Raw genomic sequence first — 19,632 nt, forward strand, 5'->3', positions numbered from 1 at the left:
GGGCTTACATAGCATATAGAACATAGGACATACACAATATATACACATAAGGGACACCAACGTGTATATACATGTAAGGCTTACATGGCATATAGAACATAGGACATACAAAGTATATACACCTAAGGGACACCAACGTGTATATACATGTAGGGCTTACATGGCATATAGAACATAGGACATACACAATATATACACATTAGGGACGACAACGTGTATGTACATGTAAGGCTTACATAGCATATAGAACATAGGACATACACAATATATACACATAAGGGACACCAACGTGTATATACATGTAAGGCTTACATGGCATATAGAACATAGGACATGCAAAGTATGTACATGTAGGACATACAGGGCAAATCCATTAACAGCCTCGCAATAAACCACGTGGTTAGTGTAATTTGTCTGTTGTAAATATTATGATGATCAGTTGTGAGTGTCTGAGTGAGTGAGTGAGCTATGTTACAGCAGCATTGAGCGTTATGATCAATAATACAGGCAAGAGACTTGGTTCACATGATACTATTTCATTACAGAAGCCATGTCAAGACTATAAAGAGTAAAAGGTTATAAATATGAGTTCGGTTTTAAAATCAAACACATTTAACGAAGAGTCAAGATTGTTGATTTGATTCTTGTTTTGATCGGGTTTGTTTTGGTTTGCGGTGTCATAGATATTGATATCAACATGTGGGATCAAGCCGATGTCAATTGCCAAAGCCCATATTGACTAAATGTTGGTTCAGCTAATGAACCGGAAATGAATTTTGTATTCCTTATGTAGCTCTGAGGATAATCATAGGGCGCCGCTAATTCCATAGGTAGATCACCCGAAATGGTTACCTCTGACAGTTTCATTCATTCCTGACAAACCGCGAAGATCCGGTTAGAATTGATCTTCGGCAACCCATTATTAGTGGTAAGAGATAACTAATGAGATCGGGTGGTTAGTCTCGCTGATCGGGTTAGTGCATGTCATTGTCTCCCGGCTGATCGATACCCAGGATGTCGATCACCGGATTGTCTGATCCGTAATATAGTTGGAGCATTGCTGTGTGCACGGTTTAACAATAAATAACTACCTTCAAGACGTAAAATTACTACGCCCCCGAAATCGGCACCTTCACAACGTGACATTACTACACCCACAAACCCGGTTTCTCCACGATGTGACATTATTCCACCCATGAACCCGGCATCTCCACAACGGGACATTACTTCACTCACGAACCCGGCACCTCCACAACGGGACATTATCACACCCACGAACCCGACACCCTTACGACGTGACATTATTCCACCCATGAACCCACCACCCCCACGACGTGACATTACTTCACTCACGAACCCGGCACCTCCACGACGTGACATTACTACACCCTGAACCCGGCACCTCCATGACGTGACATTATAACACCCCCGAACCTGGCACCTCCATGACGTGACATTATTACACCCCCGAACCCGGCACCTCCATGACGTGACATTACTACAGTCACCAACCCGGCACCTCCACGACGTGACATTATAACACCCCCGAACCTGGCACCTCCATGACGTGACATTACTACACTCACCAACCCGGCACCTCCATGACGTGACATTATAACACCCCCGAACCCGGCACCTCCATGACGTGACATTACTACAGTCACCAACCCGGCACCTCCACGACGTGACATTACTACACCCACGAACCCGGCACCTCCATGACGTGACATTACTACACCCCCGAACCCGGCACCTCCATGACGTGACATTACTACACTCACCAACCCGGCACCTCCATGACGTGACATTACTACACTCACCAACCCGGCACCTCCATGACGTGACATTATAACACCCCCGAACCCGGCACCTCCATGACGTGACATTACTACACCCCCGAACCCGGCACCTCCATGACGTGACATTACTACACTCACCAACCCGGCACCTCCATGACGTGACATTACTACACTCACCAACCCGGCACCTCCACGACGTGACATTATAACACCCCCGAACCCGGCACCTCCATGACGTGACATTACTACACCCCCAACCCGGCACCTCCATGACGTGACATTACTACACTCACCAACCCGGCACCTCCATGACGTGACATTACTACACTCACCACTCAACCCGGCACCTCCATGGCGATGACATTACTACGTCACCAACCGGCACCTCCATGGCGTGACATTACTACTCACCACACCTCCATGACGTGACATTATAAACCCGGCACCGTGACGGTACAGTCACTAACCCGTCTCCATGACGGACATTACTACAGTCACCAACCCGCACCTCCATGACGTGACATTACTACAGTCACTAACCCGGCACCGCGGCTGTGACATTACTACACACCGGAACCTGGCACCTCCATGGCGTGACATTACTACGCATTACAACCCGGCAAGTCCACCACGTGACATTATTACACCCGAACCTGGCACCTCCATGGCGTGACATAATTACACCCGAACCCGCACCTCCACCATTACTACAGTCACCAGCCCGGCACCTGTGACGTGACATTACTACACTCACCAACCCGGCACCTCCATACGTGACATTACTCACCAACCCGGCACCTCCATGGCGTGACATTATAACACCCGAACCGGCACCTCCATGACGTGACATTACTACACTCCACAAACCCGGCACCTCTCCATGACGTGACATTATTACACGTTACTTACCAACCCGGCACCTCCATGACGTGACATTATTACACGAACCCGGCACCTCCATGACGTGACATTACTACCGGCACCTCCATGGCGTGTGACACCTTGACGTGACTCACACCCCGAACCCGGCACCTCCATGACGTGACATTACTACACCGGCACCTCCATGACGTGACACCAACCCGGCACCTCCATGACCTCCGTGACATTACTACACTCACCAACCCGGCACCTCCATACATTACTCACCAACCCGGCACCTCCATGACGTGACATTACTACACCCCGAACCCGGCACCTCCATGGCGTGACATTACTACACCCCCAACCCGGCACCTCCATGGCGTGACATTACTACACTCACCAACCCGGCACCTGACATATTATACACTCACCAACCCGCACCTGACATTACTACACTCACCAACCCGGCACCTCCATGACGTGACATTACTACACTCACCAACCCGGCACCTCCATGATGTGACATTACTACACCCCGAACCCGGCACCTCCATGACGTGACATTACTACACTCACCAACCCGGCACCTCCATGACGTGACATTACTACACTCACCAACCCGGCACCTCCATGACGTGACATTACTACAGTCACCAGCCCGGCACCTCCACGACGTGACATTATAACACCCCCCAACCTGGCACCTCCATGACGTGACATTACTACAGTCACCAACCCGGTACCTCCATGACGTGACATCACTACAGTCACCAACCCGGCACCTCCATGACGTGACATTACTACAGTCACCAACCCGGCACCTCCACGACGTGACATTATAACACACCCGAACCTGGCACCTCCATGACGTGACATTACTACACTCACCAACCCGGCACCTCCACGACGTGACATTATTACACCCCCGAACCTGGCACCTCCATGACGTGACATTATTACACCCCCGAACCCGGCACCTCCATGACGTGACATTATTACACTCACCAACCCGGCACCTCCATGACGTGACATTACTACACTCACCAACCCGGCACCTCCATGACGTGACATTACTACACTCACCAACCCGGCACCTCCATGACATGACATTACTACACTCACCAACCCGGCACCTCCATGACGTGACATTACTACACTCACCAACCCGGCACCTCCATGACGTGAAAGGGCCACCTCCTCGTGGTGGGTGCTGGGTCACGCTAAGCGCCCTTCAACCCCCCGTTGTGGACCCGGGGGGATATTAGGTCCACCAACCCGTTTGCCGTGGGTTGCGCCCCTGTGTCGGTGGAGGACGGGATTCTGGTGGTTGAGGGCACTGGTTCCAGGAACAGTGTTCCTTTGCCCAATACACCACTTCGCCCCTGACTTCACCTAGACGGGTGGTTGAATGGGCCCGGTTCAATCAATCGGCTGGTCATGCCATGCCCTGTGTATTTGAAATTGTACTTTATATCTCTTGAACTACTTTATTATTTTCGCTTCAAGGAACTGTCTTGGCATCAATTACTTTCCATATTATAATTTTGCAAAATGTTCAAAATCAATTAATTATTTTGCCTAGAGTCCCAATACCCAGAAGGCGATGGCTCATGGGCCAATCTAGTAGGATATGTCTTTTCAAGATATGTTTCTGCTTGAGTATATCCACCTGGTATCCTTGGTGCCATCTGTTGGAGATCCACAGATGTAAGGCATCGTCCTTGTTGACACTCCATGGTGGGTGGGGACCCAGGTGGATGAAACATAACTCACACTAACATGGCACCCCCTTACAAAAAACGTACTCAGGAACCAGAAGATTCACCCTCTTCGGAGGATGATGATCCTTCAATACAAACAATCAACTCTGATCACTGGTCTAGATTTCTAGTCATGTCTTCCACTGATGGATCTGCTCTAAAGCTGAATCCTTTTGCCATTGCAAAGGGTATTGAAGGTTTAGCTGGAGAAGTTAAAGAAGTTAAAATGTTACGTGCAGGCTGTCTTTTGATTGAGTGCAAGAAACACATTCAATCACAGATTCTCCTTTCAACTAAATCTTTAGCAAATGTCCCTGTGCAAGTTTCTCCTCACAGGACTTTGAACAAGGGGATTGTGCGAGATGCAATACGTTGTCTCTCGGACATGACCGAAGCTGAAATTGTTGCTGAATTAAAATCACAAAATGTCACTGACGTAAAACGCTTTACAATGAAGAGAGACAATGAAACCATCATGACAAACACTTATCTATTTACATTTGGTCTTCCTGCTCGTCCTGAATCACTTAAAGCTGGCTACTGTAACTTACGGGTTGATGCTTTCATCCCGAATCCCCTGAGATGTTACAGTTGTCAGAAGTTTGGACACGGATCTAAGTCATGCCGTAATGCAGCCGCTTGTCATCGATGTGGTGGAGCATGCGAGGATGGCAAGTCATGTACCAATCCTCCTTCTTGTGTCAACTGCTCTGGTAGTCATCCGTCCTCGTCAAAGGAATGTCCTACATGGAAATTTCAGTCGAAAATCTCTCGAATAAAGCATGACCGTAACGTAAGTTTTCTGGAAGATTGTTCTTGCTCAAGAACAGCCAGGATCTAGTTATGCCACTACGGCCTCTGTACGACTTCCAGAGCCGAAGACAAAACATGTATCTCTTCAGACAATTGCTTGCCAGACTGATTACACGTGGACAAAGACATCTGCACCTACTTTGATATCTACGGCAGTTCAAGTGAGGCCTCCTCGACAGAGCTCTTGCTCACAAACCATTCCTTCAAGTCAAACAATCATTCAGTCTCAGGCGTTTTGTGATAAGGATTCATCTTTACCTCAGGTGCAATCATTATCCCAATCAACTCAATTACCCAAATCTGACACAAATGTGAAACAACTTGCAAACACTAAATCCAAATCTAAAGCTGAACCTACAAAGAAGAACCTTAGTGGAAGAGCCCCCAAAGGGTCTAGTAACCAGGTCCAACTGTTTAATAAGTTTGGATCACTCGAGGACATGGATGTGTCTGAAAGCAGCCATTTTCGGTCGCATAGCTTGTCACCCTCCAGAAAAGTGAGGGTCATTCTCCTGTTAATCCCCGAAGAGATAGTTTCTTCACCTCTAGTACAATGGAATTGCAGAGGACTCAGGACGAATTTGAATGATTTACATCTTTTAGTCCAAGATTTTAAACCGTCAGCATTCTGCTTACAAGAGACATATCTGAAGCAGACAGATCATTTTGCCTTGCGTCAGTATAGTGCATATCACTATTTTTCTCCTCCAGGGGACAGGGCCACTGGAGGATCGTCAATCCTTGTTAAGAATGATGTAATCCACAGCCCCGTTATACTTAAAACAAATCTGCAGGCCGTTGCAGTACGACTCACTTTACATGTTGCAGTTACTTTGTGCTCTTTGTACACTCCGCCTTCATCAACTGTCCAACTAGCGGAACTCCAAGCTCTGTACGATGAATTGCCTAAACCATGTATAATCATGGGTGATTTAAACGGACACAATCCACTCTGGGGTAGTGCAACAACAAACGCTAAAGGCAAAATTCTGGAGGATTTCATTATGAATAACAATTTATGCATTTATAATAATGGTTCCAATACATATTTACATCCTGGCACAGGAACATATTCAGCTCTTGATTTGTCAATTACTGACCCCAACCTATTGAATGAATTTGAATGGTCAGTCCATGACGACCTCTGTGGAAGTGACCATTTCCCTACAATACTAGAACCCGTGCATCCATCTGATGTTCCTCAAGTGTCGAGATGGAATTTTAAAAAGGCCAATTGGCACTTATTTGAAACTCTCTGTACTGACAAGCTTAGACCTGAAATTTTCATTAATGTCCCTGATGCCATAAAATGCTTTTCTGATGAATTGCATAACATAGCTGACGAGTGTGTCCCAAAGTCCTCTGTAATTCCTCACGTACGCAAACCGTGGTTTAATGATAACTGCAAACAGGCTCGTAAGGCGCGGAAAAAGGCTGAGCATTATTTCCGTCGCCATCCCATGGTCCATAATTTGAACAAATTTAAAATTTTAAATGCTAAAGCAAGGCGTACGTTTAAGCAAAATAAACGTCAATCTTGGCGAAACTATGTATCTAAAATACATGCACGTACGCCGATTTCGAAGGTATGGAATATGATCCAGAAAATCAAGGGTAAGGGCTCTAGATCTAGCATTCAACATCTGAAAGATGGGAATCAGTTATTGACTGATAAATCGGATATTGCAAATAAGCTTGGTGAGACACTGGCTAAACATTCTTCCTCCTCTAATTATGTACCTAAATTTCAAAAGTATCAACAACAGAAAGAACGGAAATCTATTAATTTCAATTCAGATAATGGGAAGATTACAATGAAATATTTTCGATTCATGAGCTCCATACTGCTCTTGACCAGGCCCACGATACTGCTACAGGAGCTGATAACATCCATTATCAACTCCTGAAGCACTTACCGGCATCATGTTTAGAAACCCTTTTGAATGTTTTTGATGACATTTGGACGTCTGGAAAGTTTCCTTCCTCATGGCGTGATGCTATTATTGTCCCCATACCTAAACCTGGACGTGATCATACCGATCCTTCGAATTATCGACCTATTTCTTTGACAAGCTGCGTTTGCAAGACCATGGAACGCATGATTAATAATCGTCTCGTTTGGTACTTAGAAACTAATAACCTACTCACAGATGTTCAATGTGGTTTCCGCAAAACAGAAGTACCATCGATCACTTAGTACGTTTGGAAACATTTGTGAAAAACGCTTTAATCAATAAACAGCATGCAGTGTCTATCTTTTGATCTCGAAAAAGCATATGACACAACATGGAAATATGGCATTTTAAAAGATTTACATGGTTTTGGATTGAGAGGTCGTTTACCTCAGTTCATATCCAACTTTTTAAATGACAGACAGTTTCAAGTCCGCGTGGGATCTACCCTGTCTGACCATTACAATCAGGACCAGGGTGTCCCACAAGGCAGTATTTTGTCTGTCACTCTATTTAGCATTAAAATAAACAGTTTGGCAAGTGTTTTAAATGATTCAATTGATGGATCACTTTTCGTGGATGATTTTAATATATCTTGCCGTGGGAAAAACATGCATACTATTGAAAGGCAACTACAGCTTTGTTTAAACAAGATTGATCAATGGTGTTTGGAAAATGGCTTTAAATTTTCAAAGTCAAAAACTAATTGTATCCATTTTTGCCGAAAATACAAGCCTCACAAAGATCCAGATTTATATTTAGATGACACTCCTATTAAGGTAGTAAAAGAAGCGAGATTCTTGGGTTTAATTTTTGATGAGCACTTGACCTTCCGACCGCATATTAAATATTTAAAAAATAAATGCCTGAAGGCCCTTGATTTGCTGAAAGTTGTCTCTAATACAAAATGGGGAAGGGATCAGAAAACCCTCCTCCAACTGTACCGAGCACTTATACGTTCGAAACTGGATTATGGATCCATCGTCTATGGTGGCGCCTGCAAAAGCAGCCTTCAACTTCTTGATTCTGTCCACCATCAAGGTCTGAGACTATGTCTTGGATCTTTCCGAACTTCTCCTATTGACAGTCTTTATGTCGAAGCTGATGAGCCTTCTTTACAACATCGCCGCATCCAATTGTCTTTGCAATATATCACAAAACTTTATTCTAATGAATCCAACCCTGCTTATAACAGTGTATTCAATACTCTTTATGAGGATCTGTATAATAAAAAATCTTCTCTTATGCCACCGTTAGGAATAAGAATGAAACCATTCCTTACTGATGCTGGCATTGAGCTAGATAATATAGCTCCTTACCGTCTTCCTTCTTCTCCCCCTTGGCAATTAGTAAGACCACAAGTTGACCTCACACTGACAAAGTTTAAGAAAGCAGAAACTAATGAATTACAATATAAACAAGAATATAATCAATTAAAAAGTAAATATCATACATACAAATCCTTATTTACAGATGGGTCAAAGGATGGTGGCGCGGTGGCATGTGCCACTGTAATTGGCTCCCGAAAAATATCTTCTCGGCTACCAAATAACAGCTCCATTTTCACAGGAGAAGCTAACGCCATATTAACAGCTCTTAAATATATTAATGGACACCGTAAGTATAAACATTACATCATCTTTTCAGATTCTCTTTCTTGTCTTCAGGCTATTAAAAATCTTTCTTGCAAACATCCACTTTTATTAGAAATTATTGAATTGTATAATGAGCTTGCTACTGGCCAATGCGACATCGTCTTTTGTTGGTTACCCAGCCACGTTGGCATTTCTGGGAATACACTGGCTGATCTTCCTGCTAAGGCAGCACTCAACAAATCTGTAAAACCACTTCTTATCCCATATTCTGATTACAAAGCTAGCATTAGAACCTACATCCGTGATCTGATGCAGAAGAAGTGGGACACCCAAGTAGGTATTAATAAATTACATGCAATAAAACCCTATATTGGTTACACCTACTTGGGTTGTCAGTCCAGATTTGAAGAGGTCATTATTCGGCGATGTCGCATTGGCCATACTAGATATACTCATGAATATTTATTGAAAGGCGAAGATCCTCTGTTTTGCATCCCTTGTGATGAAAGAATCACAGTCAAGCATGTCTTGCTTGATTGCATTGAATATTCCATCACAAGGGATAACTATTTCAAAGTAAACACTATGAAGGATCTTTTTAATACTATCAGCTCTCATTTAGTTATTGCATTTTTAAAAGAATTAGATTTGTTAAGTAATTTGTAAATAGATATATATTTTATTATTGGTAGTTTAGATTAGTAACTGAGATTGTTAGTGGCTGTGCCCTCAAAGGGGGTTGAAGTATTGTAAAATTATTGTCCTCCTGAGAGGGTACGTAAGTCCCAAAGCATTCAGTGTAAATTTTAATCTACTGTTATTTTTAATTGTAGAATATATGTTCTTTTAATTTGTGGCTTGAATATCCAAAATTGCTAATAGCTGAGGGACGATGTAAATCCAGCTAGGGTCCATGCAGGAAGCAAAAGTACTGTAAGTCCCCATGGTCCCTAGTATGGTGATCTACCTTCAGTTGTTGGCAATCAATAGCCAGGTTTTATATTGTATTGTCAACTATAGTTAAACTGTTTTAGATTTAATTACTAGTTTTAAATTATTCTCTGTGATAATCAAGTTATTTTACTGTCCTTCGTAGGCAGGCTTTTATAATTTACTATTATTTACTACATGTACCAATTAATTGTTCTCGTCACGATATGGCTGAAATATTGCCGATGTGACGATAAATATTAACTCACTCACACTCACTCCATGACGTGACATTACTACACTCACCAACCCGGCACCTCCATGACGTGACATTACTACACTCACCAACCCGGCACCTCCATGACGTGACATTACTACACTCACCAACTCGGCACCTCCATTTTTACACCCGCGAACGCGGCGCCTACACAGAGCGACATTATCATTGACACACCTACACAGTGTGACCTTGACACCCCCACAAACAGAAAACTGCCAATACTTTTAAGTACAACTACCAAAATAATATCCTGATTTCCGCTAATCGCGACAAGCACGCACACAAGATACTTATGACCAGCCATTAGGCTGGGTTAAGTGACGTCGAACGTTTTCGGACGTTTAATGACGTCATTTCCTGCTCAGGAGTGCCAACAAAATATCCGATGGTATGTCCCTTCAAATTGTCGTGAAAGTGACGAAGGGTTTCTAATTGCAAAGAGGCACTTTTTCTGACCAATCTGCGACGCAAACACCGGAATAAGTGTCTGGCTTTGCAGACAGATTGCACTATTTCCGGTATCGCGCATTTGCACCAGAAGCCATAGGATACTGAAAAAATGTACAACTCGCAGACGCGGATACCCTAGACATGATTTATAAATCCTTGTTAACGTTTCAGTAAATGGTTGCTATCATGTCTGAAAGCAAGATGGCGCTATTTCTTCCAAATGCGTTTTTGTAAATGAAGCACGCAAAATATACACAACTGATTAATATCATTCTCCAGCTGGACCTTTTGGGAGAAAAATATCACCTGTACGATCAAAAGAAGAAATGAAGTAATTAAACAGATGATGTTAATGGGCTGTAGAACAAATCACGTGAAGTCAAGACAATTCAGGACATAATTTAATCAGTTGATCACCTATCCAGACTTACTTTACGTCTTGACACATGAAACGATATGTTCCTCCTTTATTTTTTTACGTTTTGAGATTGTTTAACAATCAGAATATTTCGACTGTGTTTTTGCTGTTAGTTTGAATTTAAGTTATATTTGTATAAATTCACATTCTTTGTTCACATTTGTTCTTTTTGAGCTGCCAAATCCATCAGTGTGAGGAATAAAAAATAGATCGCAGTAACAAGTAAAATAGCGTCAATAAAAACGTAAGTTTTTTAACCGAAAATCAGTCAGTATGAAAAGGCCTCTTTAAAACAAGGGCTACATTCCTCTTCCACGAACATGTTGTATGCTATTTCGCATACAGTTTATCTGTCACTAAGGAAAGTGGCACGGAAGAAAATGCCTGGGCCTGACTACGGCGTGATGCCTTTACGGGGATTAATGCTTATCAATTTTCAACATAAACCCTTCTGATGTTCCTACACTGATGTCCCAACGATGCTAGAATGTCTAGACCCCTCTGACGTAATGGCTACCTGTGGGTGGAGTAAATTGTCCTCTATGGCATAAATGGCGTAATTTTCCCTTGCGCGAAGACCGTATTGCAGATTTGTCTTTTCCTTTTGGGAGAAGTGGAAATATGAGGATGTCATATCTGGTGAATACAGTAGGTGTTCTCTGGGTCCAAAACCATGGCGCAACAGATCCGACAGGATTCCATTGAAATACCAGAACACCGAAGCCATCGCTGTGACGGATGATGGAGGATGTTGCCTTCTTTGGAGGAGGCATATCTGGAGGATGAATGTGTTCAAAGCAACAGTCATTCGTACAACCTTGTGTTCGAGAAGTCAAATAATACACTGTAAGCCTTTATATTCTCTAAGCCGACTATCGTAAGATTGGCGATGGTTGGCTGACCTTCAATGGGGTAATACTATCATGGTACTCCTTTGGATTCCCAGAAAGCCAAGGCCATCACTTTGTCAGCTGATTGAACTTTGGTTTCTTGTTCTTGTTCTTCGAAGACAAGGAGAGGAGACATTTGATGTTTCCATTACTTTGACGCCTGATTATTCTCAACCACATCAACTCCTCCGAACCAATATTAAATTCTCACATGACACGATGAACCTAGAGCATTCCAGTTCAGGACTCTTGGATCCCTTTCAACAACTTTATTTCTCAGAAGATTCTCAACTCTTTAATGATCAATGCATTCTTGCAGTTGGTTAAGTGACGTGTGGGAGTTTTTGATCATCCCAGTATATCAGGGATTTTCTCAACGTTTTCCTTAGTATTTGTAGGTGTTCCTGATCTTGGATTATGTTCATCCTCTTCTCGTAGGGGCGGTGGGGTAGCCTGGTGGTTGAAGCGTTCGGGTTCGATTCCCCACATGGGTACAATGTGTGAAGCCCATTTCTGGTGTCCCCTGCCGTGATATTGCTAAAAGCAGCGTTGAACCAAATTCATTCACGCACACACTCATTTCGTAAACTCTGCAGCCCAACTCTTCATAGAGGCAACTGAAAAAGCACAGCCACCCATTGACAACGTATATCTCCCTGGATAGATGATGAAATTGGCTCTTTATAATTAGATGGATACACTTGACATCCACTTCAACAAAAGGCAATACCTCACCATGTTGGTGCCTCCAGAAGTATCATGTCTGGTCGTATGTTTTGGTTCACATGAACCTATACGCATGGAAAGTAGCATACATATTACATGCAAACTGTTACGGCTATATACATCTTCCGTAGTTCTCGGAAATTTTCGGAATACTCCCTCGTATTTTGATAGACGGTGACAAATATTATACACAATTGCACATTATTGGAATAACCTCTGTTACTAAATATTATGTCTGGTTTTGCGTGTACTTCCTGTCACTCTGTCAAGGGGCACACACGGGCTTAGTCGTCAGAGATGTTGAAGTTAGAAATGGTTAGAAATGATCTTCAGTAACCCATGCTTGTCGTAAGAGGTGATTAACGGGATTGGGTGGCCAAGCTCGCTGACTTGCTTGACCAACTTGTCGTATCCCATTTGCGTAGATCGATGCTTATGCTGTTGATCACTGGATTTTCTGGTCCAGGCTCGAATGTTTACAGACCGACGCCATATAGCTGGAATATTGCTCAATGCGGCTTTTAGCAACAAACAACAAACAACAAACACAGTGCAGACTGCGTCTTTCAAGCGTGACAGTGATCGTACGTCTGATTCCTCATTTTATGATCTTTCTTTTTTTGCCAATTAAACTGAGACAAAAGGAAATTCCGCTTAAGGCAGCGTCAATAGCAATATGCTATCTATCCCATTCACTACCACTCTATTGGCAGATAGTATTCTTCCTCGCTCATCGATTTTCCGCAAATAGTACGACAGAAATATCATCTTTCGTCACAAACATAAGTGATATTCCCTGCGCGAAAACAATTGCGAATTTCACCGTGCACTATTAAAACATGATACAAATGAATGAGTGACTATGGCTTTTCGTCGCAATATAGCTACCACGGAGGGGACACGAGGGTACTCTTGTGGGTTATCAAACCATGGTCCTCGGCGTGACGTGCGAACGCTGTAACACCCTATATCCCAAGCCATGACATAAAGTCAATGTTGCGCATGAAAGGATCTCATATAAGGCACGGATTCTCTTCGATGTGCCATTACACTTAACTGAACTGTTGATAAATGATATGTCATCAAAGAAAGTCTCTGCACCTAAAGGCCCTGAAGTGACTTCATTGATGAGCCATGGAAAACAACCGAAGGATTCTGTTAACCCAAATGACATAATCTTGTTCTGAGAAGTTCGTCTTGCGTAGCAAAAGCAGTAATCATTCTTGCATGTCCAGTCATGTGGAATCTGATGATACCAGGCGCGTAGCAAACCATTTTTTTCGTGTAAGCCCGATAGGTTGCAAAGATTTATATTTTGATAGTAAGAGTGCTTGCCAAACTTTTTAGCAACAATCATGTGTAAGCCCGGGCTTTTTAAATAATGGTAGCTACGCCCCTAGATACCACATCAAAAGGTCGAACTAACTCCTGGTCAATGTTTGACCGATTCTGTCAGTACAGGCGTTGTCAGGCTTGAGCAACAAAATGCATGATGAACTCCACTTACTGCCATGTCGTTTGATGTTATATTTTTGACTTGCTCGAACCTGAAATGTTTCATACACAACGGATGCTATTTCCCAGGCATTGTATCGACATGTATGTTATGACTACGTACGTGTGTTTGTTGTTTCATGGGGTGGCTGACAGCTATATGACGGCGATCTGTAGACAATTGAGCCTGGGCCGGAAAATACAGCGGCGGACATCATGAGATTCAGTCTACGTAAATGGGACACGATGACATGTGTCAACCAAGACAGCGAGCCTAAAAACCGGTCACGTTGGTCGACTATAACGACAATCATGGGTTGCTGAAGACCAATTCTAACCTAGGTCTTCACATGTGTATGTAAGTGCGCGTTTCTTCCAATGCAATTTCGATGCTGCTTGGCTGAATGCCCATTCACGAATCAGCTAAAACTTTGGACCTCCTAATCATTACCATCAAGCAGATCGATGCCTGGAAGTGAGAGTCTTTTGAAGCCAACATTCACCAAGACCGTAAGATAACCTGACTGCAGCATCAGCAGCCCCACAAATACGATCCATTAAGTTGGTTGGTTTGTTGTTTAACGCCGCACTCAGCAATATCCCAGCTATGTGGCGGCACTTTGTATATATTCGGGTCAGGACCCAGACAATCCAGTGATCAACAGCATGAGCATCGATCTACACAACTGGGATACAATGATATGTGTCAACCAAGTCAGCGAGCCTGACTATCCGATGCCGTCAGTCGCCTTTTACGACAATCAGGGGTCCATCTAAAACACTTCATCCAGCAAAGGGGCGGTGGGGTAGCCTAATGGTTAAAGCGTTGGCTCGTCACGCCGAAGACCCGGGTTCGAATCCCCACATGGGTACAATGTGTGAAGCCCATTTCTGGTGTCCCCCGCCGTGATGTTGCTGGAATATTGCTAAAAGCGGCGTAAAACCAAACTCAGTCAGTCAGTTAGTCATCCAGCAAAAGTCCCATGGAATAGTAAATGGTCGCAATGTGCATTCTTATCACCTCTTAGTGACACATAGCCGCAGTGACAACAGCATACCTTCTCCTAAACAACACAAATATATCCGTGATTATATCAGAATGAATGGGATTTGACATTCACAAAGTATGGGGAAAGTTTGTTCAAACTCATTTTAACCTTGAGTTTAAGTGAGTATAGTTTTACGCCTCTTTTAGCAACTTTCAAGCAATATCATGGCGGGGCACCAGAAATGGGCTTCACACATTGTACCCATGTGGGGAATCGAACCCGGGTCTTTGGCGTGACGAGCGAACACTTTAACCACTAGGCCACCCTATGGTCCCACCTTGAGTATAAGACAACCATAAATCAGCTGACCTGGCTTGTGGCAATATCACTTTTCACTTCTTCATATTTGAAGTAACTTCAGCTTGTAGTGGACGTCATCAGTTGTGTCTTTTAATACACTTTACAATAACATTACCCCATTTTAATTTTGAAACTCAACCTGTCAACCTATTTTCTTGAAAATGAGGGAATAATCTGACATTTCTATTCACATTAGAATTATTCTAAACGTTTTGAAAGGAATTATTTTGTCTTAAAATTCCAGTTTCCTCAATCTAAATTTTCCCTCTTGCATCTTTTGGAATGTTCATTTCTTTCGGTTTCAATCTAACCGTTAACTCTTCTCCTCCTTGAAATTCCCATTTGAGCTTTTTCAAATCCAGATTTCCTGATTTTTCTTTAATCACTAATGCCGAGGCTGACTGACTCAAATGTCAAACTTAAGCAGATATTCTTCATGTTTCTCAAATTAATTTGTCTCATTGAAAGCTTAGAATCAAGACGAACACTTAGCTACACATGACAATGCCGATTTCTTCAAAACCATGATTTTCAGCTCGCCTGTTATCAGAGACAACAAATTGATCAATTCCACAGTACATTTATACTGCTTTTGCGTTTACCCCGCATGAAGAAACGGGTAGATTGAGTCGGACATACGCGATCACATTTACAACCGAAAAGAATTTGCTGTCAAATTATGACCTTACACAAAAATATATTCATATTTCGGGCGAGACAAATTTATTTCTGTTACCAGGTGATTTCCAAATTGAATTCTAACACGGAACACTGGGTCTCGCCGGACTAAATACCACCACAAGGCCAATGATTAAATAGGAATTTCAATTGAAACACACATGTTGAGATTTCCATTCACAAAAGACAATACAACTGATAATACAAGTTGCAGCAGCAATAAGTAACATGACATTTGATATCGACATCACGAAACTTCTCGAACGATGAAGTGAGTGAAAACAATCAAGAACAGATAACTCTAAATCGCAATTCCGTAAGCCTTAACTGACTGACTGACTGACTGACTGAGTTTGGTTTTACGCCGCTTTTAGCAATATTCCAGCAACATCACGGCGGGGGACACCAGGTACACCATGTACCCATGTGGGGATTCGAACCCGGGTCTTCGGCGTGACGAGCCAACGCTTTAACCATTAAGCTACCCCACCGCCCCCGTAAGCCTTAACAGTGGTAGGTATTACTACCACTCACCAACACCGACCTTCATCTACTGCCACGTGAGACGAGCGTTATGCAAATACGGATGAAGTCGTTGCTGCCGTGGGGGACGTTTCACGCCACGATACCATCTCCACCAGTGGGATGGATGTCAGTGGGACATGGTGTCAGAAATCTGTGGATCCGTCTAATGTTTGAAACATAATTAGCAACTTCGTCGAAACAGTCCAAGAGAGTGAGGCTCATAATGTTTCAGTCTCCCCTCCTACCTCCGGCAGCTCAGACAGTCTGCTCAGTGCGGATACTTTCTTGCAAAAAGATGAAGAGAACGAATATCATGAACGAATCAGTTGCCTTTGAAAACAAAAGAAACATCATATTTACTGCATATATTTTTCAAAAAATTATTTTTGAAGATATCTAGGATTGCCACAATCAGCTATATTCCAGCTGTATGACGGTGGTCTTAAAATAATGGTCTAGGCCAGAAAATCCAGTGACTGACCACACAAGCATCGATATACGCATGCTAGTCGCATCTCACGTTTCCATTTCAAACTCTGGACCTTCATGGGGGAAGGTTTCACTATTAACCGAAGGGTTTAATTTGACAAGCTGATTGACAGGAGGTCGAAGGTTCAGTCTGTGTATGATGCCCCCGTTTTCACTTCTTCATCTTTGTCGTGACAATACTGAGAAACAGCTAATTTCAAGGAGCTCATATTCGTGTCCTCTAAATGCAATCCTTCATCACTGTCAAAACCTAAAGACTTCGCAAGAAAAAGCATTCAAATATATTCTCTGATGCTGACGTTGTTGGATTGATGTTAGAAAAGAGCCATGTACTTTTCCCATAGCATGTCGACAAGGGTACAGAGCTCTTGGTGGATATCTTGGCAGGTGCGCTGTAAAAAGAATGATATTATTGGCATGTGGCCCTGGGGTTGAAGACCGCCTCCGTGGTGTAGTGGTTAGAGCGTCCGCCCGGATAGCGGAAGGTCACGGGTTCGATCCCCGACCGCGTCATACCAAAAGACGTTAAAATATGGTACTTGTTGGTCCCTGCCTGGCGCTCGGCATTTATGGGTACAACAAGGACTGGTCGGCTCAGAGTCAGTATAATGTGTCTGAGTGGGTTATTCATGCTTCACTGCGGCATGGTATATCAGTGGGCTAGCACTATAAAACCAGCTTAAGTCTGGGCTAGTACAAGCAGCCGCACATACACATACACACGCATGCACGTCGTCATATGAGTGAAATATTCTCAAGCACGACGTTAAACCCAATTTCACCTCACCTCACCGGGGGTTGAAAGTTGTCACCAGACTTTTCACTGCATTCGTATTACGTCTCACTTATAAAGTGTAAAGGCGTTTGGTTTAAATTGTTGAAAAGGGTACAGTTCAAGAAAACATCGAAATATGAGCGGTCGCATGCAAGAGAATTATTTTATCACTCATTTGAACTTTCTACACCTACGTATACGTACAGAAAAGAAAACAGTTTGACTCAAGGTCTTTCACGTATTTATAATTAATTATGGGTACGGGACCTACATACTTATGGAGCACTGGCGCTACGTACTCAGGGAACCAATCAGATGTCGAAAGGATTTCGAATTCACATCAGCATAGCACTGTACTTGTATAACGACTTCTATCCGCGTTTCTCATGACTTAAATAAAGACCTACAGACCTCATCCCGTTAGTCGCCTGTTAGGGCAACATTTTATTTTTTGTGATTCTCATCGCCCGACCGACCCTTGTAATTTTATTCCGTCAATCAGTCAGTCTTGTCCCTGCCATTGCTGGGATGATGCTTAAAGCGTAGTAAAATACATACTCAAAAGCGTTGGTTCGGTTTATCATAAATGTCGATATCAACATAACCATTCTAACTGATCATGTGGGCTAACTTTACATGATCGTTCATATGAATACACTGAATAGGCTACACTGGTTCATACAGAGGTCATCCAATATCGCGATGGACATGCTGATTATCTTGGAATCACGACAGCGACGGACAACGTCAAACATCTTTGTGGATAAAGAATAGATGTCATTTTACGAGCGATTCAAACATTTGGCAAAGTTGGCGTTACTTTAGTTTGTTCGGATAAGCACAGCTCATGTCCATGTAATTCTCATCTCGCTTTTATACCTTTGCCATTTATGAAATAAACATTATGTGTTTTCAGATTTGTGGGTATGTTTGAATATACGATGTTCAAGTATTATTTTCAATCAATCAATTTGTTTATTGTTTCAAGGCCAGTTGTCTTAATAATAGAAGTATTACTTTCTCTTGTTCAGATAACTGGATTGAGAGAATGGGTGAGTTAGATAAAACGCCGCTCTGAACTGTTTTCCAGTTTTGTCACGGCGCGTTGGTTGGATGTGGAAGAAAACCCGGTATGACGGATATCTGAGACGTTTAGCACAGGCATGGTGCTCACAATCCTTGAAACGTAATCGGGTGGATCCCGGGTTCGAACCCACGATCATATCGGCTCCTTGTTTGCCCAAGGGGTGCAATTCTGCAAGGTGAATTATGACACCTGAGACGACTCGGTCGCCAATGTCCCCTAGAATCATTAAAAACTCTGTTTAATCCGATATCTGCCCAGTCCGAATTCCAATGTTTTCTGACCCTTGAATTGACCAAATCTACTCTTTGAAAACAAACAGTATGTCTTGGGCGAATGAATTACGTCATCACACTCTGTCATTTGAATATTCCATGCATGAATTTGACGCATTCTTACTTTATTATCTTGGTGTCTCGGAGACAGCCAACAGGAACGCAGTACTTGGCTAGTTCGTGGTTGGACATACACTGAACTGTTAACTGGCTGAAGATAACAACTGGTTGAAGAGTCATATAATATATATGTACAATGAGCAGCCACGGAGCAGCTTTCATTTCTCATTACATCGGATCCGGCATTCATTCAAGTCAAAACGTAATCATGGTAATGGGAGAAATAATAAATCTCGATTTGAACTACGACATATGGATTTCGATATTCTTTTACTACCTAAAATCATAATTCGTGTTTGTAAATGGCTAGTTTTGTAATACTGGTAGCTCATTATACTCGATAAAATATTTATTCGTTTAGCGCAG

Source organism: Haliotis rubra, unplaced genomic scaffold, assembly GCF_003918875.1.
Source record: "Haliotis rubra isolate DU_JTF1 unplaced genomic scaffold, ASM391887v1 Scf439, whole genome shotgun sequence".
NCBI lineage: Eukaryota > Metazoa > Mollusca > Gastropoda > Lepetellida > Haliotidae > Haliotis > Haliotis rubra.